Raw genomic sequence first — 16382 nt, forward strand, 5'->3', positions numbered from 1 at the left:
TATTAGAAGATTACAAAGGCCAGTAGGAGGAGGGGGAATAAAGTATATGTTATTAAGGTTATATGCTATAAATCAGTGGTTCTCAACCTTTCTAATGCCGCAACCCTTTAATACAGCTCCTCATGTGGTGGTGACCCCCACCATAAAATTATTTTCGTTGCTACTTCATAACTGTATTTTGCTACTGTTAATGAATCGTAATTAAATATCTGTGTTTTCCGATGGTCTTAGGCGACCCTGCTAGTGGTCGCGACCCACAGATTGAGAACCGCTAGTAGGGTCGCCTAAGACCATCGGAAAACACAGATATTTATGTTATGAGTCATAACAGTAGCAAAATTACAGATATTTATGTTATGAGTCATAACAGTAGCAAAATTACAGTTATTAATTACAGCAACAAAAATAATTTTATGGTTGGGGGTCATCACAACATGAGGAACTGTATTAAAGGGTCGCGGCATTAGAAAGGTTGAGAACCACTGCTATAAGTGAAGTCAAATAATATTACTTAAGTTATAAGTTAAAGGGTATAATTAAGGTAGAAAAGAAAGCTCTTTTTTTTTTATTGTGCCCCCATACTTTATACTTTCCTGATTTGATGAGCTAGACTTTTAAAAAATATGTTTTTATTAATTTCAGAGAGAGGAAGGGAGAGAGCGATGCGAGAAAATCATTGCTCAACTGCCTCCTGCACACCATTACTGGGAATTGAGCCTGCAACCTGGGCATGTGCCCTGACCGAGAATCCAACTGTGACCTCCTGGTTCATAAATCGAAACTCAACTACTGAGCCACACTGGCCAGGCTGGTAGCCTTTTTCTTCAATCATACACATGGATGATATTCTGTAGACCCAATCTAAATTCCACTTTCTGTTATAAATTGGTAATCCAGCGCCAATAAAATGAAAGGCTTATTAAACTACACAGGCAGCATACTTGATTGAAGGCATGAAACAAAACTGCATTTATCCATATTTGAATTTTTTCTTGTTATTGCTTTTATTGATTTAGAGGCACAATTTGATTTTTTATCTGCTTACACATTTCTCATCTAAATCTTTTTTGAATCTTCTTGAAAATTCTATTTAATGATATGCATGCTTCTGTTTTTAAATCCAAAGAAAAACAGCATATGATTTTGAAAAAAACAGACAAGTTAATTGACTCTTTGAACTTTTAAAATGCAGCTAAACATTCAATGTTACCACTGAAGCTGATCTATTTGCGTTTTTTGAATCCATAAATATAACTGTTTATATTGAAAACACCTGGTGTGCTCCCTCATTTCCTCATATATGACAGACATTATGTCTATAATTTTCAAAAAATAAAGTTAACTATTAATCTCTTATCAAATAAGATAAAAAAAGCCTTTTTAGTCTTTTTTCTTTATATCTGATACAAAGGCCTGATGCACGAAGATTCATGCAAGAATGGGCCTTCCTTCCCCTGGCTACCGGCACCGCCTTTGCTCCGGCCCGGAGCCGTCTTTGCGCCTTCCCATGCTGCCCAAAGGCCCGGAGCTGCTGGGGCAGTGCGAAATGCCTGCGTTGTCACCATGGCGACGACGCAAGCATCCTGCCTCGCCCCCAGCCATTCAGCGCCTGCACATGCAAATTAACTCATCTTTGTTGGGTTAATTTGCATACTCACTCCTGACTGGCTGGTGGGCATCATGAGGGTACAGTCAATTTGCATATTTCTCTTTTATTAGTGTAGGTTGCATATACTGTATAAATGCCCATTCTGGTACCATATAACAAATGCTTTGAGTAATGGAGACTTACTTATTATATAGAGACATACAATAAGCTTTAAATAGGCCTGCTTTGGAAAAAATAAATAAACTATCTCAGTGGGAAAATAATGGTAAAATAAATCTCTTTCCTTCCTTTCATCCAGTTTACTGAATGCCAAGTATGTGCCTATGTCTGTGCTACAATCAAAACACAAACTCTTTACAGCCAGGCTTCATATGCTGACCATCAGTGTCCCACCTTAAAGAAATTCTAATACCATTTTATTGCCTGAATTAAATATGAGTTATTTTTCTTAAAATAAATATTTAAAATTGCTACAGCGTAATCTAGGTATTAAGATGAACAATAAATATTAGCAATATTAAAATAATTTAGAATGACTTTTGATAGAGGTTTAAATAAATACAGACTCTGGGATTTATTTACAGACAGCTATTAGACATAACTTTGAAATTTACCTTCAGATAATAAGAAAACTGGGTGAGATCCGTAGAAACAACGCCAGGGGAAGGGAGGAGACGAAGGACCCACGAAGACTAGGGCAGCCCTGGTGGGAGACGTACTTGACACCAGAGATTGTAGAGGGTAATATGTGGGCAGGACAGTACTTTGCGACACATTGTGCTGCCCAAGGGTTCCCTACCCCTGGTTGCTTTCAGGTTTTAGAAACCGTATTAGCAATGCTTATGCCTGATTTTATAACTGATCCAAATATTCTTCAAGTTTCAAAAGTTTATCAAGGAACAGCTGTGCACGTCTGCTCAACCAAATACTTTTGTCACCCTCTACTACGTATTCTTTCTGTCAAACTGAGTGATTTTCAACTCTATGAGCACATTAGAATCAACTGGGGAGCTTTTAAAACTAATATTGAGCCCCATCTCAGACCATTAAATCAGAATCCATGAGGGTGGGGCTGCACTATATCACACTGAAAACTCCCCAGGCAATTCTAATGTGCAGCCACAGCTTAGACCTACTGCTTTAAACCGAAAGCCATGCTCAGCATTTCCTTGCCCTCCTGTCACACTATAGTGATCATAACGTTGATATCCTACTCCTCTGGTGCCGACTGCCATTCCCCACGTAAATCTCAGTCAATAAAGAGCACCCCATGATGAAGAGACATAAATATCATGAGATGCTATGTATGTTAATATGCATGTATGAGGATTGCCCATGTCAAGGTTTTTATTTTCTAATGATTTACTAATAAGTCCAGTTATCACATACATTCATCTATCCATACATTTCTACATAATTCTGGGTCATTGAGAAATGTTGTACTTCAGACAAGAGCTACCCCAGATCTTTTCAGGGGAGACAAGGGAAAATAAAGGGGGGGGGGGGGCTTTCCAAAAATGCTCCTAGGACATTTCTACAGATGAAATTCTTTTTTTAAAAAGAATATTTTTTTATTTCAGAAAGAAAGAGAGAGATAGAAACATCAATGATGAGAGAGAATCATTGATCGGCTGCCTCCTGCGCTCCCCCCACTGGGGACCAAACCCACATCCTGGGCATGTGCTCTGACCGGGAATTGAACCTTGACCTCTTGGTTCCTAGGTAACATTCAACCACTGAAACACACTGGCCAGGCTGCTCTGGACATTATTTAAGGAGCACTTCTGTTTCCAGTTCCACCTGTCCAACACACACTTGTTCTAGCTGGTCTGGCCTCCTGTGGGGCTCACCTCTATTGCACTGTGTTACACATATTTGCCCCGTGTGTCATGCATATCTCTTTGGTCACTATAACCAGATTATGAATACCTTGATTAAAAGGAACCTGAAGAGTATTATCTAAGCAACCTAAACCAATCAGAGAAAGACAAGTATCACATGATCGCACTCATAGGTGGAATCTAATGAACAAAATAAACTGATGAACAAAATAGACCCAGAGACACAGAAGCATGGGGCAGACTGTGGAATCTCAGAGGGAAGGCGGAGGAGGGTGGGTGGGAAGAGATCAACCAAAGAACTTGTATGCATATATGCATAACCCATGGACACAGACAATAAGGTGGTGGAGGCCTGGGGCAGGGGGCAAGGGTGGCGGAGTAGTATAGTATTCCATTGTCTAAATGTAAAGACAAATACCATATGATTTCACTTATCTGTGGAATCTAATGAACAAAATAAACTAACAAACAAAATAGAAACAGACTCATAAATACAGAGAACAGACTGGTAGCTGTGGTGGGTGGGGAGGCTGGGTGAAAAAGGTGAAGGGATTAAGTAAAAAAAGAAAACAGACAAAGAAACAAAAAACTCAGACTACAGCAAGCATGTAAACTCATGGTCCGTGGGCCGCATGCCTTGTTTATTTGGCCTGTGTTAGCCTTTGAGTTTGACATGCTTGGACCCACAGTATGATGATTACCAGAGGGAAAGGGGTTGGGGAGGTAGAAGAGGGTAAAGGGAGAATACATGGTGATGGAAGGAGACTTCACTTTGGCGGTAAACTCACAATGCAATATACAGACGAGGTATCATAAAACTGTACACTTGAAACCTATGTAATCTTGTTAACCAATGTCATCCCAACAAATGTAATTAAAACAAACAAACAGGTGATGCTTGCCTAACCTGTGTTGGGCCGACCTGCTAGCACCTGATCGCAGACTTCCAGCCTCCAGAACTGTCCTGGGTTCAAGACGGCACCAGGAGAGAACCTGGACTCACCTCCTCCCAAGCACACACAGAGTCTGCACCTTTGTAGGGAGCAAGCTCCCATGAAAAAAGCCCAATAGCGGAGCAACAGCTACACATCCCAGAATGAGAGAGGGCCCACTGTTTGCCCCACCCCCGCACAGCCACACAGTCAGTTTGGAGAAAAGGGAAAATGCTAAGCTTCTCTCTGGGAAGCCAAGAGTCTGAATCCCATGCTGGGTTCCCCAATTTTAAGACCTGCACCTGGAAGACGAGCCCCCAGAACATCCAGGTTTGGAAACCTACAGGGCTCCGGTGGGCGAGACCCGCAAGGCTACAGAATGAACTAAGAAATGGCTCGTCAGGGCCTGGCGTGCAGACTTACCTGCCCCGGGGCTGGGTGCAGAGAGAGCAGACCTAAGGTGTGCAGACTGCATGCGCAGGCTCCTTTGCTGATGTTAAGGCATCAGCATGGGCCCAAGGCGCAGGCAGCTCATTTAGATCAACATCCAGGGGCCTGCTGGCCCGAGGCACTGTCTCCCACTTCTCCAGCAGGTGAGCGGCATCTAGTCTCTAGATTCTGGTCTCAAGGAGGCCCTCATGCCACGTGTGCAGGCTCCATCCATCCTGGGATCGACCCCACATGCAGGTCTTAAGGAGGCAATGTGCTGACTAAGCACCGTATTGCACTGCAAATGGAGGGCTCCTCTTATTGGCCTCAAGGCTTCATCAACTCCTCTTAACCCTTTGCACTCGCTTGCTTTTTTCTCGATTCCTACTACCGATGCTAACCGTGTCGAGTCACACTAGACATCCGAGTGCAAAAGGTTAAAACTATTTACAGCCTTGTTAAGTCTGAAGAGACTGAAAAGAATGATTTTAACAGTTATAAAAATCACAAGGAACTGATTCTGGAGGTTCTGCTGGGAGAACAGAGTGTCCTTGGGATGTGAAATCTAATTGTAGGAATTGGTTAAACATGGTATCGGCACACGCCCTGCCCATTTGTTTTTCTGGTTCACTTGATCAGAGTGGTTTGTTCTGGCCACGTTGAGAAAGGCTGTGCTGGGAAGATTCCTGGGACCAGGGGCCAGGGACCAGGGACCCTCTTGTCTCCCTCAGCTTCTTCTAGGCCAGCCCTGCCCGTTGTTCTACCGACTACCCCTGACTTTTATTCAAGAAAGCTTCCTCCAAGGCGGGAGCTGCTATTTTTCCATAAATGCAAATTGTTACACTGCAAACTGCTAATTTTATTAACCAATGTCACCCCAATTGATTTAATTTAAAAATAATCAATGAAACATTTGAAAAAATTTTTTAAATTTAATATTTTGCTCTCATTTTCTCTCTCTTTCTCTCTCCTTCTCTATCTGAAATTAAAAAAAACCTTCTCCAGGAACCTGGATGAATCACATCCCCTCCACCCTTCCTACCCTAGCCCTCTGCTCCCTGACCTCAGTCCCACCTCCTCACACTAGTGCCCTCCCCCTGCTGTTACTCTCCTCCCTCCTATTTGGACCACCTCCCTACCCTCCATCTGCTGCCCCTGGCCCCAGCTCAGGGCCCCAGGTATTCCTGACCAACCCTCTCAGCAGTGTGGGACAGTGCATTGTGCTCCAGAACCAGGGTATGTTTGAGTCTGTTAACGTAAAAAAAAAACCATTGAAACCTGTAAAGAATTCTTGTGAGTTTATTTGAGCCAAACTGTCAACATATGCCGGGAAGCAGAACTTCAACGAATTGAGATAATGCTCCGGAGAATGGCGGGTTACATCTGTATTTATACATTGCAATCAAAGGAGGGACATAGGTGGGTTACATGAAATTCATTGGTGATAGATTAAGGAGGTGGGATAAAGCAAAGCGGTGGGAAACCCCTGGGATTGGATAAAAAGTAAAATGATGGACACATAACATACTTAGGTGAATACAGGAACAATTAACATGATAATGAAGGAATTTGTGGTATCTGTCCTGGCGCCCACCACATTTGGTTGTGCCCCAGGGGCTCCAGAAAAAGAGAAAGTTACAAGTTACCCAGACATTTCAAGGGTATGTTATCATAGATGCAAAAAGACAGATAGGCTCAGTTAAGATAAAGGTTGACCTTGTCAGTGAAGATACCAGCCTAGGACGTAACTGCCCACCATAACTGCTTTTAGTTAAAGTTTAATTTCAGACCATCCTTTGTGGTGACTTTAGGTCTCTGAGTTTGCAAGACTTCCATGCAGGCCTCCCCTGAGCTTGTCAGGTCAGCATGTGGCCCCTTTCGTCCCCAAGTCCAACCTAAAGAGCTTCTACATCAGGTCCACCAATGTCACTCAGATCAAGACCCTGAAGCCAGAAGAGCTGGCCAAGCTGGCAAGGGAACCTAACATCCCTGTGGGGACTCCAGACCTACACTGGCAGCGTGGACAAGGACTTTGAGGCAGACAAAATCCAGGCCGCTGGATGCTGTGCTACTAACATGGGCTGAGTCTATGACACCTGCCTTAATGGCTTGGTAAAGCTACTGTCCTCCTGTAATGAGCTCGGGTTGCAGCTTCGGTGTTCAGCTAGAAGCTACTGTATATGCGACTGGCACCGAGAGATCATCAAACATTTGGCAAAGCTCACAGACAGCATCCAGGTGCGCTTGGCCCACGCCAGCATCCTGTGGCTCAGCAGCGAGTACAGTGAGCATGTCTCCAGGATTGCGCCTGGTGACTCAAGAAAAACGGCCAAGCCCTTCACAGCAGAGGAGGACATCCACCTGGAAGCCACACCCAACCTCACCAAGTCTAAGCAGACTACTCTGCTGGCCCAGCATGTGCCGAGTCTGACCAGGTATGACCAGTACAGCGATACCTGTGATGGAGCACACTTCACCCGGCAGCTTAGCATCCCTGCTGAGCTGGGTGGGGCCCTGAGCCGCCACCGTGCCCAGAAGCTCTCCTTTTTGGCATCCAAACCAGCCCCAGCTTTGAAGTTATCCTTCAAAGACCAGGACTGCTTCCAGCAGCACTCACTGTCCCACCTGCTCAATGCCAAGGCCACAGGCTCCCAGGAGCTCCCAGACTGGCCAGAGGAGCCTACATGTCTAACTGTGTGCAACATGGAGGTAAGTGACTGGACTAAGCCTCAAATTTGAAGAAGAGGAAGAAGGGGAGAAACCCAGGATGAAGATGAGAAGAAAGGGAGGAGCAGCGGGAGTGAACAGAGTGAGGAGGCAGGTGAGAAGGGGAAGAGGGAGAGGAAGAACATGCCAGAGGCACAGGAGAAGGCCCAATCGTGGATTAGGGTGCCCTCCTGCCGAGTCCAGTGTTGGTATGAGAAGGCAGGGGCTGCTGTACCCACAGCTGGTGAGGCGCTGGCTGTGGACTCCACCTTCAGCCACCCACCTTTCGCCATGGACCCCCACATGGTGTTGTGCACACCCACTTTTCCAACAACTGTGAGATCCTCATCAAGGGCCTGCCTGTGGCATCAGCATCCAGGAATCCCCTGAAATAGATTCACTGGCACCAGTGATAGGGGGACTTATAATCTGACAGAGCACCTGAATTCAACTGAAAAATGATCATATTATTGTAAATCTTAGAACACATATACTTATGTCAATAGGGGACTAAGTTTTTCTTAAGTTTCTTTTTCAAGGCCTGTGCAAAGCAACTGAGGAGGTGACTCCGCTGTGAATCCAGCAAGCAGAATCGATAACCATGGTCAGACCGACCCACCAGAAATCAAAACATCATCTCATCGCCTTACGACTTAGGACCATAGCGGACCTCCAGGGCTGCACGCAGCTGCATTCCATTCCCAGCCTCACCCTAGCCCCTTCCCCTTTATACTTCCCTGCCCCCTGCACCTTGCTGGAAGACAGGATTTGATGCTTGTAAGTGCCCTGTCTTCTTGGTTGGCTGGCCTTCTCAATAAACACCTTGTATGATTCAACCCTGCCTTCCTTATTGGACACAGTGACAGGCAGCCTGAGCCCACCTGGAGGTTTCCCGGTAACACGAGGAGAATCAGCCACTGCTGTAATGAGCATTACTTTCTGTGACTCAACCTAGGCAGCCTTGTTCCAGCTGTGCGCCCAAACTTAGCAGTTCTATGTGTCCATTCAGCCACCCATTGGGGAGCTGATGGCCCCCATGTTCATGAGAATGAGTTAAAGAAGGAACAGGGACAGCTAAATGGCATGAACGAGATCACAGACACCTGTCAGAGTGACCACATTGTGGTGCAGGGAGTGACTGCCACTGCCAACCTGGGTCCTGTCCCTTATGAGGGATGAGGACAGGTTGGCAGGGAGGACACTGACCCGGGGAAGCCTGGCCCTGCTAACTCTGGATGCCTGGCACACGGGAGCTGCCCAGCTGACAGCCAACAGTGAGAGGATGGTAATGGGCACCATGGTGGTAAAGGACATAGTACAGCCCCTGACCCAGTGACTGCCAAGCTCTATGACCTCTGATCCCCAGCTGTCCCTCCCTTATGACATTGGGCTGTTAGCCCCTCCCTCTCTCTTTCCCTCTTCTATCACACTCCTCATGTCAGAGAGCATCCAGGGGCCCTCTCTCCCTCTGGTCATTACCAGGCTCTCCCCAGGGATTTCTGTTCCTCTCAGCCCTCCCAGCTTTCTGTAGCTATATATGCAGCAAAATCTCAATAAAATGCCTTCTTCCTAATACATATATTATACAGACACTATATATATACTAGAGGCCTGGTGCATGAAAATTCATGCACTGGAGAGGGGGTCCCTCAGCCCAGCCTGCCCCCTCTCACAGTTCAGGAGCCCTCAGGGGCAGGAGGTGACTCAGCAATCAGCGGAAGACAATGCCCCATCACACCTCTGCTGCTACCACTGCTGGCAGCGCAAGCCTTGGCTGACCCTGGTTACCTGAGCCTCAAGCGGCCCTGGGCAGCTGGGAAGCCGACACCTGCGCAGCCACCATCCAAGGCTTGCCTGTGTCTCGGGCCAGCCCTGGGTGGCTGGGGGACTGAGGGGACTGGGGAACTCCAGAGGCAGGCAGGCCCAGCTTTGCCGCTGCGTGCCTACCACCACAAGCGGGCAGGCCCAGCTTTGCCGCTGGGTGCCACCATCTTGTGGCTGTGGGCATAGCCATCTTTGTGGGTGGGGCAGTCAATTAGCATATTCCCTCCTTATTGGCTGTGGGCGCCACCATCTTTGTGACAGTGTAAGGGTCAATTAGCATATCCCCTCTTTTATTAGATAGGAGGGGGGCATCAGGATGGGGGTGGGGCCTTGGCAGAGAGCTCTCAGCACTCCTACATCAGGGTCTGAAGGCGAAGGTGCAGAGAGGACGGGAGAGCACATAGGCAGTTAGGAGGTTTAGGCCAGGAGGGGAGAGCAGATAGGCAATTATGGGATCAGACAAGGAGGGGAGAGCAATTAGGGGGATCAGACCAGCAGGGGAGCAGTTAGGGGCATCAGGCAGGCAGGCAGGTGAGTGCTTAGGAGCCAGTGGTCCTGGATTATGAGAGGAGTGGTCCTGGATTATGAGAATCCCAGATTGGAGAAGGTGCAGGCCAGACTGAGGGACCCCCCCACATGCACAAATTTTGTGCACTGGGCCACTAGTGTGTGTGTGTGTGTGTGTGTGTGTGTGTGTGTGTACTTGATTTAATGGGGTGATCATTTTGTAATATGTACAAATATCAAATCATTATGTTGTACACCTGAAGCTAATATAATGTTATGTCAATTATATAACATTATCTATTTTAATCTGTCAATTAAAATAAATAAATAAACAAACAAAAAAACAAACAAACAGAATATGTATTTCTAGGCTCTAGTCCAGGAACATTGAACCTAGATATCTGGGGGTGAGCCTAGAAATCTTCATAGATGATTTCAAAGCACAGTAAGGTTAAAACAGCTAATGTATGACTTACACACCTCTTGTTTGAACTGTCCTACTTCCTGCCCTGGGCTCTTCCACATTGCACCAGCCCTTCACAAGAGACTTTGGTGACCTGGGATGGAGGTGCCAGAAGAAATGGTTTAAAATCAAATGAACCAAAATCTCTGGAACCTGCGCATTGTATAGTGGACAACAATCAACTGAATGAGTATCTACTAAGACCCAATCCAGGAGAAGCTACTGAGGAAACTCAAACAAGAGTGGAATTTCTGACTTTAAGGGGTTTATAGCCCAGCCAGTGTAGCTCAGTGGTTGAGCATCAATGTATGAACCAGGAGGTCAAGGTTCCATTCCAGGTCAGGGAACAAGTGTCTCAATCTCCAATAGGGGGCGTGCAGGAGGCAGCTGATCAATGATTCTCTCTCATTGTTGATATTTCTTTCCCTCTCCCTCCTGTCTGAAATCAATAAAAATATGTTTTTAAAAAGGGGGTTTTTACAATCTGGTAAGAGACAAAGCTACACATAAAAGTTAAGTGAAGAGAAAAAATCTACTCATCCTAATTTCTTGGGTAATTGTCTTGACTTTTACCTCTACTTTGACTACAGATCTAAAACCACTGCATAAAGCCATCTAACCTCAAGTCTAAGTTTCCCATTAAATATTCTAAATGCATAGCCATGATATAGTCTAGATTTTCTAGTCTTTAGTCTGAAAATTTATCTACTCTGTGTATTCTGAAATTTCAAGGTATGTCTAGTTTCAAGTACCCTGAATCATTTTCTCAAGTTATTAAAATATTTCAAAATTCTATCACTTTGAATCTTTGACTGCTTTTGTGCTCAAAAGTAATACAAGACAGCAGTTATTTTGTATTTACTCTTTTACTGACTCTAAGTCATAAATTGAGGTAATCTATAACCTGGGATACTAAAGATAGTTAAAACTTGGTCCCTGTTCTCACGGATCAAGCACACGAGATAAGGCATATATATATATAAATGATCATGTGCCCCAATTTTCAGGCAAAAAAATGTTCACTATATAGAATATATCTTGTCCTCTTTGCTTGGCAGATAATGATGATTTTAGAATGCATGAAACGAAATGACTACACAGAAAGTAGTTCTATATAAGTTGGGTGGAGAGGAAGCACACGTTTTAAACCTGCGGGGATATGGGTAGACAAAAGATAAGGCAAGGAGTCTTATTTTAGCAATGGGGAGGTAAAGGGCCTATAATGATCCGCTCAGTGAAAGGAATGTGCTCCTTAAATAGTCACTACCTGACATGCTGTTTCCATTTGATAACTAAATTAACTGTGACACAATAGGATTTAGGGCATGGGTGAGGGAAGAAGGAAGAGCTCTCAACACAGAACGAAAATAGGGCCGAAGAAGAGTCCCCGTGCCCCACCCGCTAGAGAGATGTCATTTGCGAACAAAAGTGCCCATCAAATAATTTGCAGCATGGAATCCTGGGAGGCCTTCGTTCATTTGTCACCGGGGGCCCCTTCTCCTAGCGGTGGCAGGAGTCTCAGATGCTAATTGTCACCCTGAGTCCCTAGATTTACACACTGAACACGATGACATCATCCTGGAGAAAGACAAGGAGATTGGGGAAGACAGACCTCTTCAGTCTTGCCCTGAGAGTAGAGATCAGCAAACCCAAAGTGAACCTGACAACTTCCCCTTTAATTGATTTAAATTAGGAATTCCTCCAACTTCCAAACTGTTTTCTAATTAAGTTTGATATGAATGATGGCCGTATTGTAGATGGTTGAAAGGTGAGTTTTCTAAAATAATAATGAAGCAGGAATGTGATCTAGTTTCGTGGAGGAGTGATCCATACTATTCAGATGACATCTTTCAACATTTTGGGGGATTGTGGTGGTGATTAGCTTATTCTAGGTTTTACTAAAACAATAAATCCCACACAAAAGTTTTTTGTTTTTTTTTAAAGCCTTCCAAATGCTAAGGCTTATCTTTAAAATAATTTTAATGAGATTTATTTTTATTCACTTTAAAAATTTATATGTGCTCATGAGAAAATATTTGGGATATAGAAAATAGAGAAATGGAAGAAAAAGTGCACCCATAATATTAGATATAGTCACTGAAGAAAATTAACCTTTTCAGTATGCTTCCTTTATATTTTAACCTGTACATAATTTTAAGATCAATATACTTTATATGTACAATATTTTAAGTATTGTATATATAAATTATATTATATTTTCACATAATAGAAAGCAAACATGTTTTCATAAAATTACAATATTTGCAAAGATTAATTATTGCATAGTACTTATGCATGTAAATCATACCACAATTTGTTTATTTTTCTCCTCTCAATTATAAGTGCCATTTCCAAAGGGTTCAGTATTTTGAATAAGGCTTTATACATTATGAATATTAATGTGGATATTTTAACTTTTTTGTTGTTGTTAACGTCTCAGAATTTATTTCCAGAAGTAAGATTAAGTATTAAGGGTTATGAAAATACTTAAGAGTTTGATGTATTTGTGACATTTTTAAAGGTAATTGCTCTGTAAAATTTGAGATGAGCTTCTGGGTTGGTGGTGAACTGAAGTAATTCAATAGAAACATTATATTTAAAAGTTCTATTTTTTTTCAGCTCACATAAAATGAAATAAAATTAAAATATAATAAGATTCAAAATAAATTTAAAGTATGGATATAACATATTCTATTAGTAATAATAATATTTTTCCCTGCTAAAAAATAAATAAATGGAATACATTTCTCATTCTGTATCACTCTCGGAATTCTCTCATACGTGTATTGTTCTATGAGAGATATTTATTTTCACCCTTCTGACCTTAGTTTCCTTGATTACAAAATAAGGTCAATATTTCCTATGGCATTGCATCTTCATGAGCAGTACAAGACCACTATATGTGAATTAAATGCCCAGCATGTGTTATATGCTTATTAAAATCTATTTCCATCGGGTCACCTTTCTCTTAACTGATATAAATTATGTATGGCATAATCCATAATTTTTCAGTTGGGGCAACATAACCATGAGCTGTTTTAGCAGTTGAGAGAAAATGCCAAAACCTAAGAAAGTCTCCATTCATTCTGAAAGCTTAAAGGGATCAATTGATTTATTTCCCTCAACAATGCCCCCCGTTTTTATAGGATCAAACAGTGAGATACGGAAGAGAATCTCTCTTCCCATCATTGTGGAGGGGAAATGTCAACTGCACTTTTCTAAAACACGTGGCTGGCAGAGAGAATGGGAATGACATTTCACTATCCACACTTTGGAACAAAATGGGATGTCTGAGGGAAATACAGAGGCACCTATTAGGGTGCCTCACAAATTGAGCCTTTGTTAGGCGTCTGTGTGAGTGTGAAGCTGTCAGGATCTGTTTAGCTAATGACTCTAACTTGTTAAAATTTTAACCAAGGCTTCTTTTGCTGCATTTCAAAGGATTCATAATATCCCTTTCATTGTTTGTTGCCTGTGTCTGCAAAGATGACTTTGCATGAATATTTTTCATTTAATAACATAAGGGCATGTATTCAGCTCTGACCCTCCATGCTGCACCCAGTTTAGCTGAGTGTTCCTGTCCTAGCCGACCCTATCTGACCTCTTTTACTTGGAGTTCAGGACTTCTGATTTCTTCCAGGAGAAGTAAAGCACAGACGTATTGAGGAAGCGAACTGAAGGTAAAGAGGAGAGAATGCCATTTGTCACTGGGAGAATATGGTGAAGTTGTTGAAATGGTTGTACATTGATGGAAACACTTTGCTAAGAAGTTTAGTTATATTACCTTCATCAGTATCCATTATTGTCCTACAAGATAGACATTATCTTCATACCCATTTTTCAGATGAGGAAACTGAGCCTTAACAAGGTGACCTAACTTACTGAATGTACACCATTGGAATGTTTCCAATAAATCCTGGCTGTTCTTTAAAAAGAGTGGCTACGAGACAGCTTTATAAAGTTTCATGAAACAACTTGTAAGGTTCTTGAGTTTTCATTTTATAGATGAGGAAACAAAACTCAGGGAAGTTAACTCCCCTCAGTTCACGTAGCTAAGTAATGTAAACAGATTTCCTCATAGATACATAAATTTGATCTTAAATATATTACATAGTTCTTTTTTTAAAAATATATTTTATTGATTTTTTACAGAGAGGAAGGGAGAGGGATAGAGAGCTAGAAACATCGATGAGAGAGAAACATTGATCAGCTGCCTCCTGCACACCCCCCACTGGAGATGTGCCCGCAACCAAGGTACATGCCCTTGACTGGAATCGAACCCAGGACGCTTCAGTCCGCAGGCCGACACTCTATCCACTGAGCCAAACCAGTTTTGGCAATATTACATAGTTCTTGACTCTATAATGTATCTCTTATGATACTTATGTGCTACTGGGTATTGTAACTGATATAAAAAATAATAAAATGTGGTCCTTCTCCTCAATATGCTTAGAGACTATCAAGAGAAATAAATTTGATATTAAAAAATGTCTAGAGTCTAATGTACATATTGATAATGGTCACCAGCTAAACACAACAGAGACCTAGGGAATAGTTTGGGAGGGAGAGATTTGAAAGAATTGGATGAGAAATGGATTGGCCTTTTAATAAATGATGCTCTTAATTTGACCCATAGGGATACAACACAATGTAAATACTATTTTGGTCTCCATCTATTAAGATATTTGAATAATGTGGATAGTAATTGTTCTAAAATTTACTTTAGGCTTATTTTTTAAAATTATTTTCTAAAAACTTTCAGAATTAAAAAACACACCAAAATAACCGTGATGGGTCTTCCTTCATGTGTTTGAAACTCTTAACTACTTGAAAGAACATTTAAAATAATTTGCATGTTATATTCCTTTCAATATAGAAACTACTTTTGAAAAAAAAGTTAATTATATAACTCTAAGAATTCAATTTGAATGATCCCCTAATTGTTAATAAGATTTTTACTTTCCTGACTGTACTAACTTGTATTTTTGAAAGGATACAATTTGGGGAGTTTTCAGACCTGTTTAATCTCCATCTCTTCTACTCACTTTCTTTCCTTGTTAATCTTCTGAAACTATTTTTCATTTTCAAAAGATTTTACATTCTGGGAAGTTGTGGATTTGATACCCTAGTCAGCTGAAAATTAATAGAAGGAAGCAAAAGGGATGGAACATTGTTGAGCCTAACGGGCTGGAACACTGAACCTGTTTGCTCACAACCCTCCTTTCCCCCCATGTAGGGAGCAGTCTGCCCTCCCATGCAGGAGTGGGCGGGGCGGGGGGGGAGTGTAGCAAGGGGAAGTAAACACATGGGCAATAGAAGGGAACATGGAGCAGGGGAGGTGCTTGACCTTACAGGCCTGTCAGTCTAACCTGAGAAAGGGATCATTGGTGAGGGGTGGACCCATTATAAGCCCGGGAAAGCTGGGGAAGTTAATTGGTTATTTTGAAAAAGCTCCTGGTTAAAGCCTCAGGGAACAAAAAGTGTGCATGCTCCCTCCCTTCCTCCCTCCTTCTTCCCTCTCCCATCCCATGATCCACTCTTGCCCTGTTCACTTGCATTCTCTCTTGCCCAGGAACACAAGACCTGGTAGGTGTAACAGCCATGTGCCCCACAGCAAACAGCGCGGGCTCCAAAGGACTAAGTTTTCATATGAGATGGAATCAACTCACACTTCTACCAGCAATATATAATTAAGGCTGCTTCTCTATAAAATCTCCAGCAATTCATCAAGTGCTAGTTAAATAAATATGAAGTGGCATATTGTTGTTTTCATTTGCATTGATGTGAAGTTTATTATGCATTTTACAAGTTTATTGACTATTTGTATTACCCATTTAGAAGCTCTACCATTAATATCCTTTGCCTATTTTGCTATTGACAAAATTTTTATTAAATTTTATAGTGCTTCAAATGAGGGCATTATTTCTTTGTCATTATTTTTGCGATTTCCTATTAATATGATATTTTTTAAGTATTTAACTTTTCCCCCAAATATGTTTCTTAAAGTTTCATCCTAACTATTATCAATTATTATTATTGCTACCAAATGTGTATGTGTGATTGTCATAGAT

General features: G+C 42.4%; 1 pseudogene; it reads left to right on the plus strand.

The window, feature by feature from the left end:
- Window positions 1-4198: 4198 nt before the first annotated feature.
- On the plus strand, window positions 4199-8853 carry LOC103284799 (AP-3 complex subunit beta-2-like; annotated as a pseudogene).
- The last annotated feature ends 7529 nt before the right edge of the window (window positions 8854-16382 follow it).

The sequence above is a fragment of the Eptesicus fuscus genome, chromosome 21, assembly GCF_027574615.1.
Source record: "Eptesicus fuscus isolate TK198812 chromosome 21, DD_ASM_mEF_20220401, whole genome shotgun sequence".
Classification (NCBI taxonomy): Eukaryota; Metazoa; Chordata; class Mammalia; order Chiroptera; family Vespertilionidae; genus Eptesicus; species Eptesicus fuscus.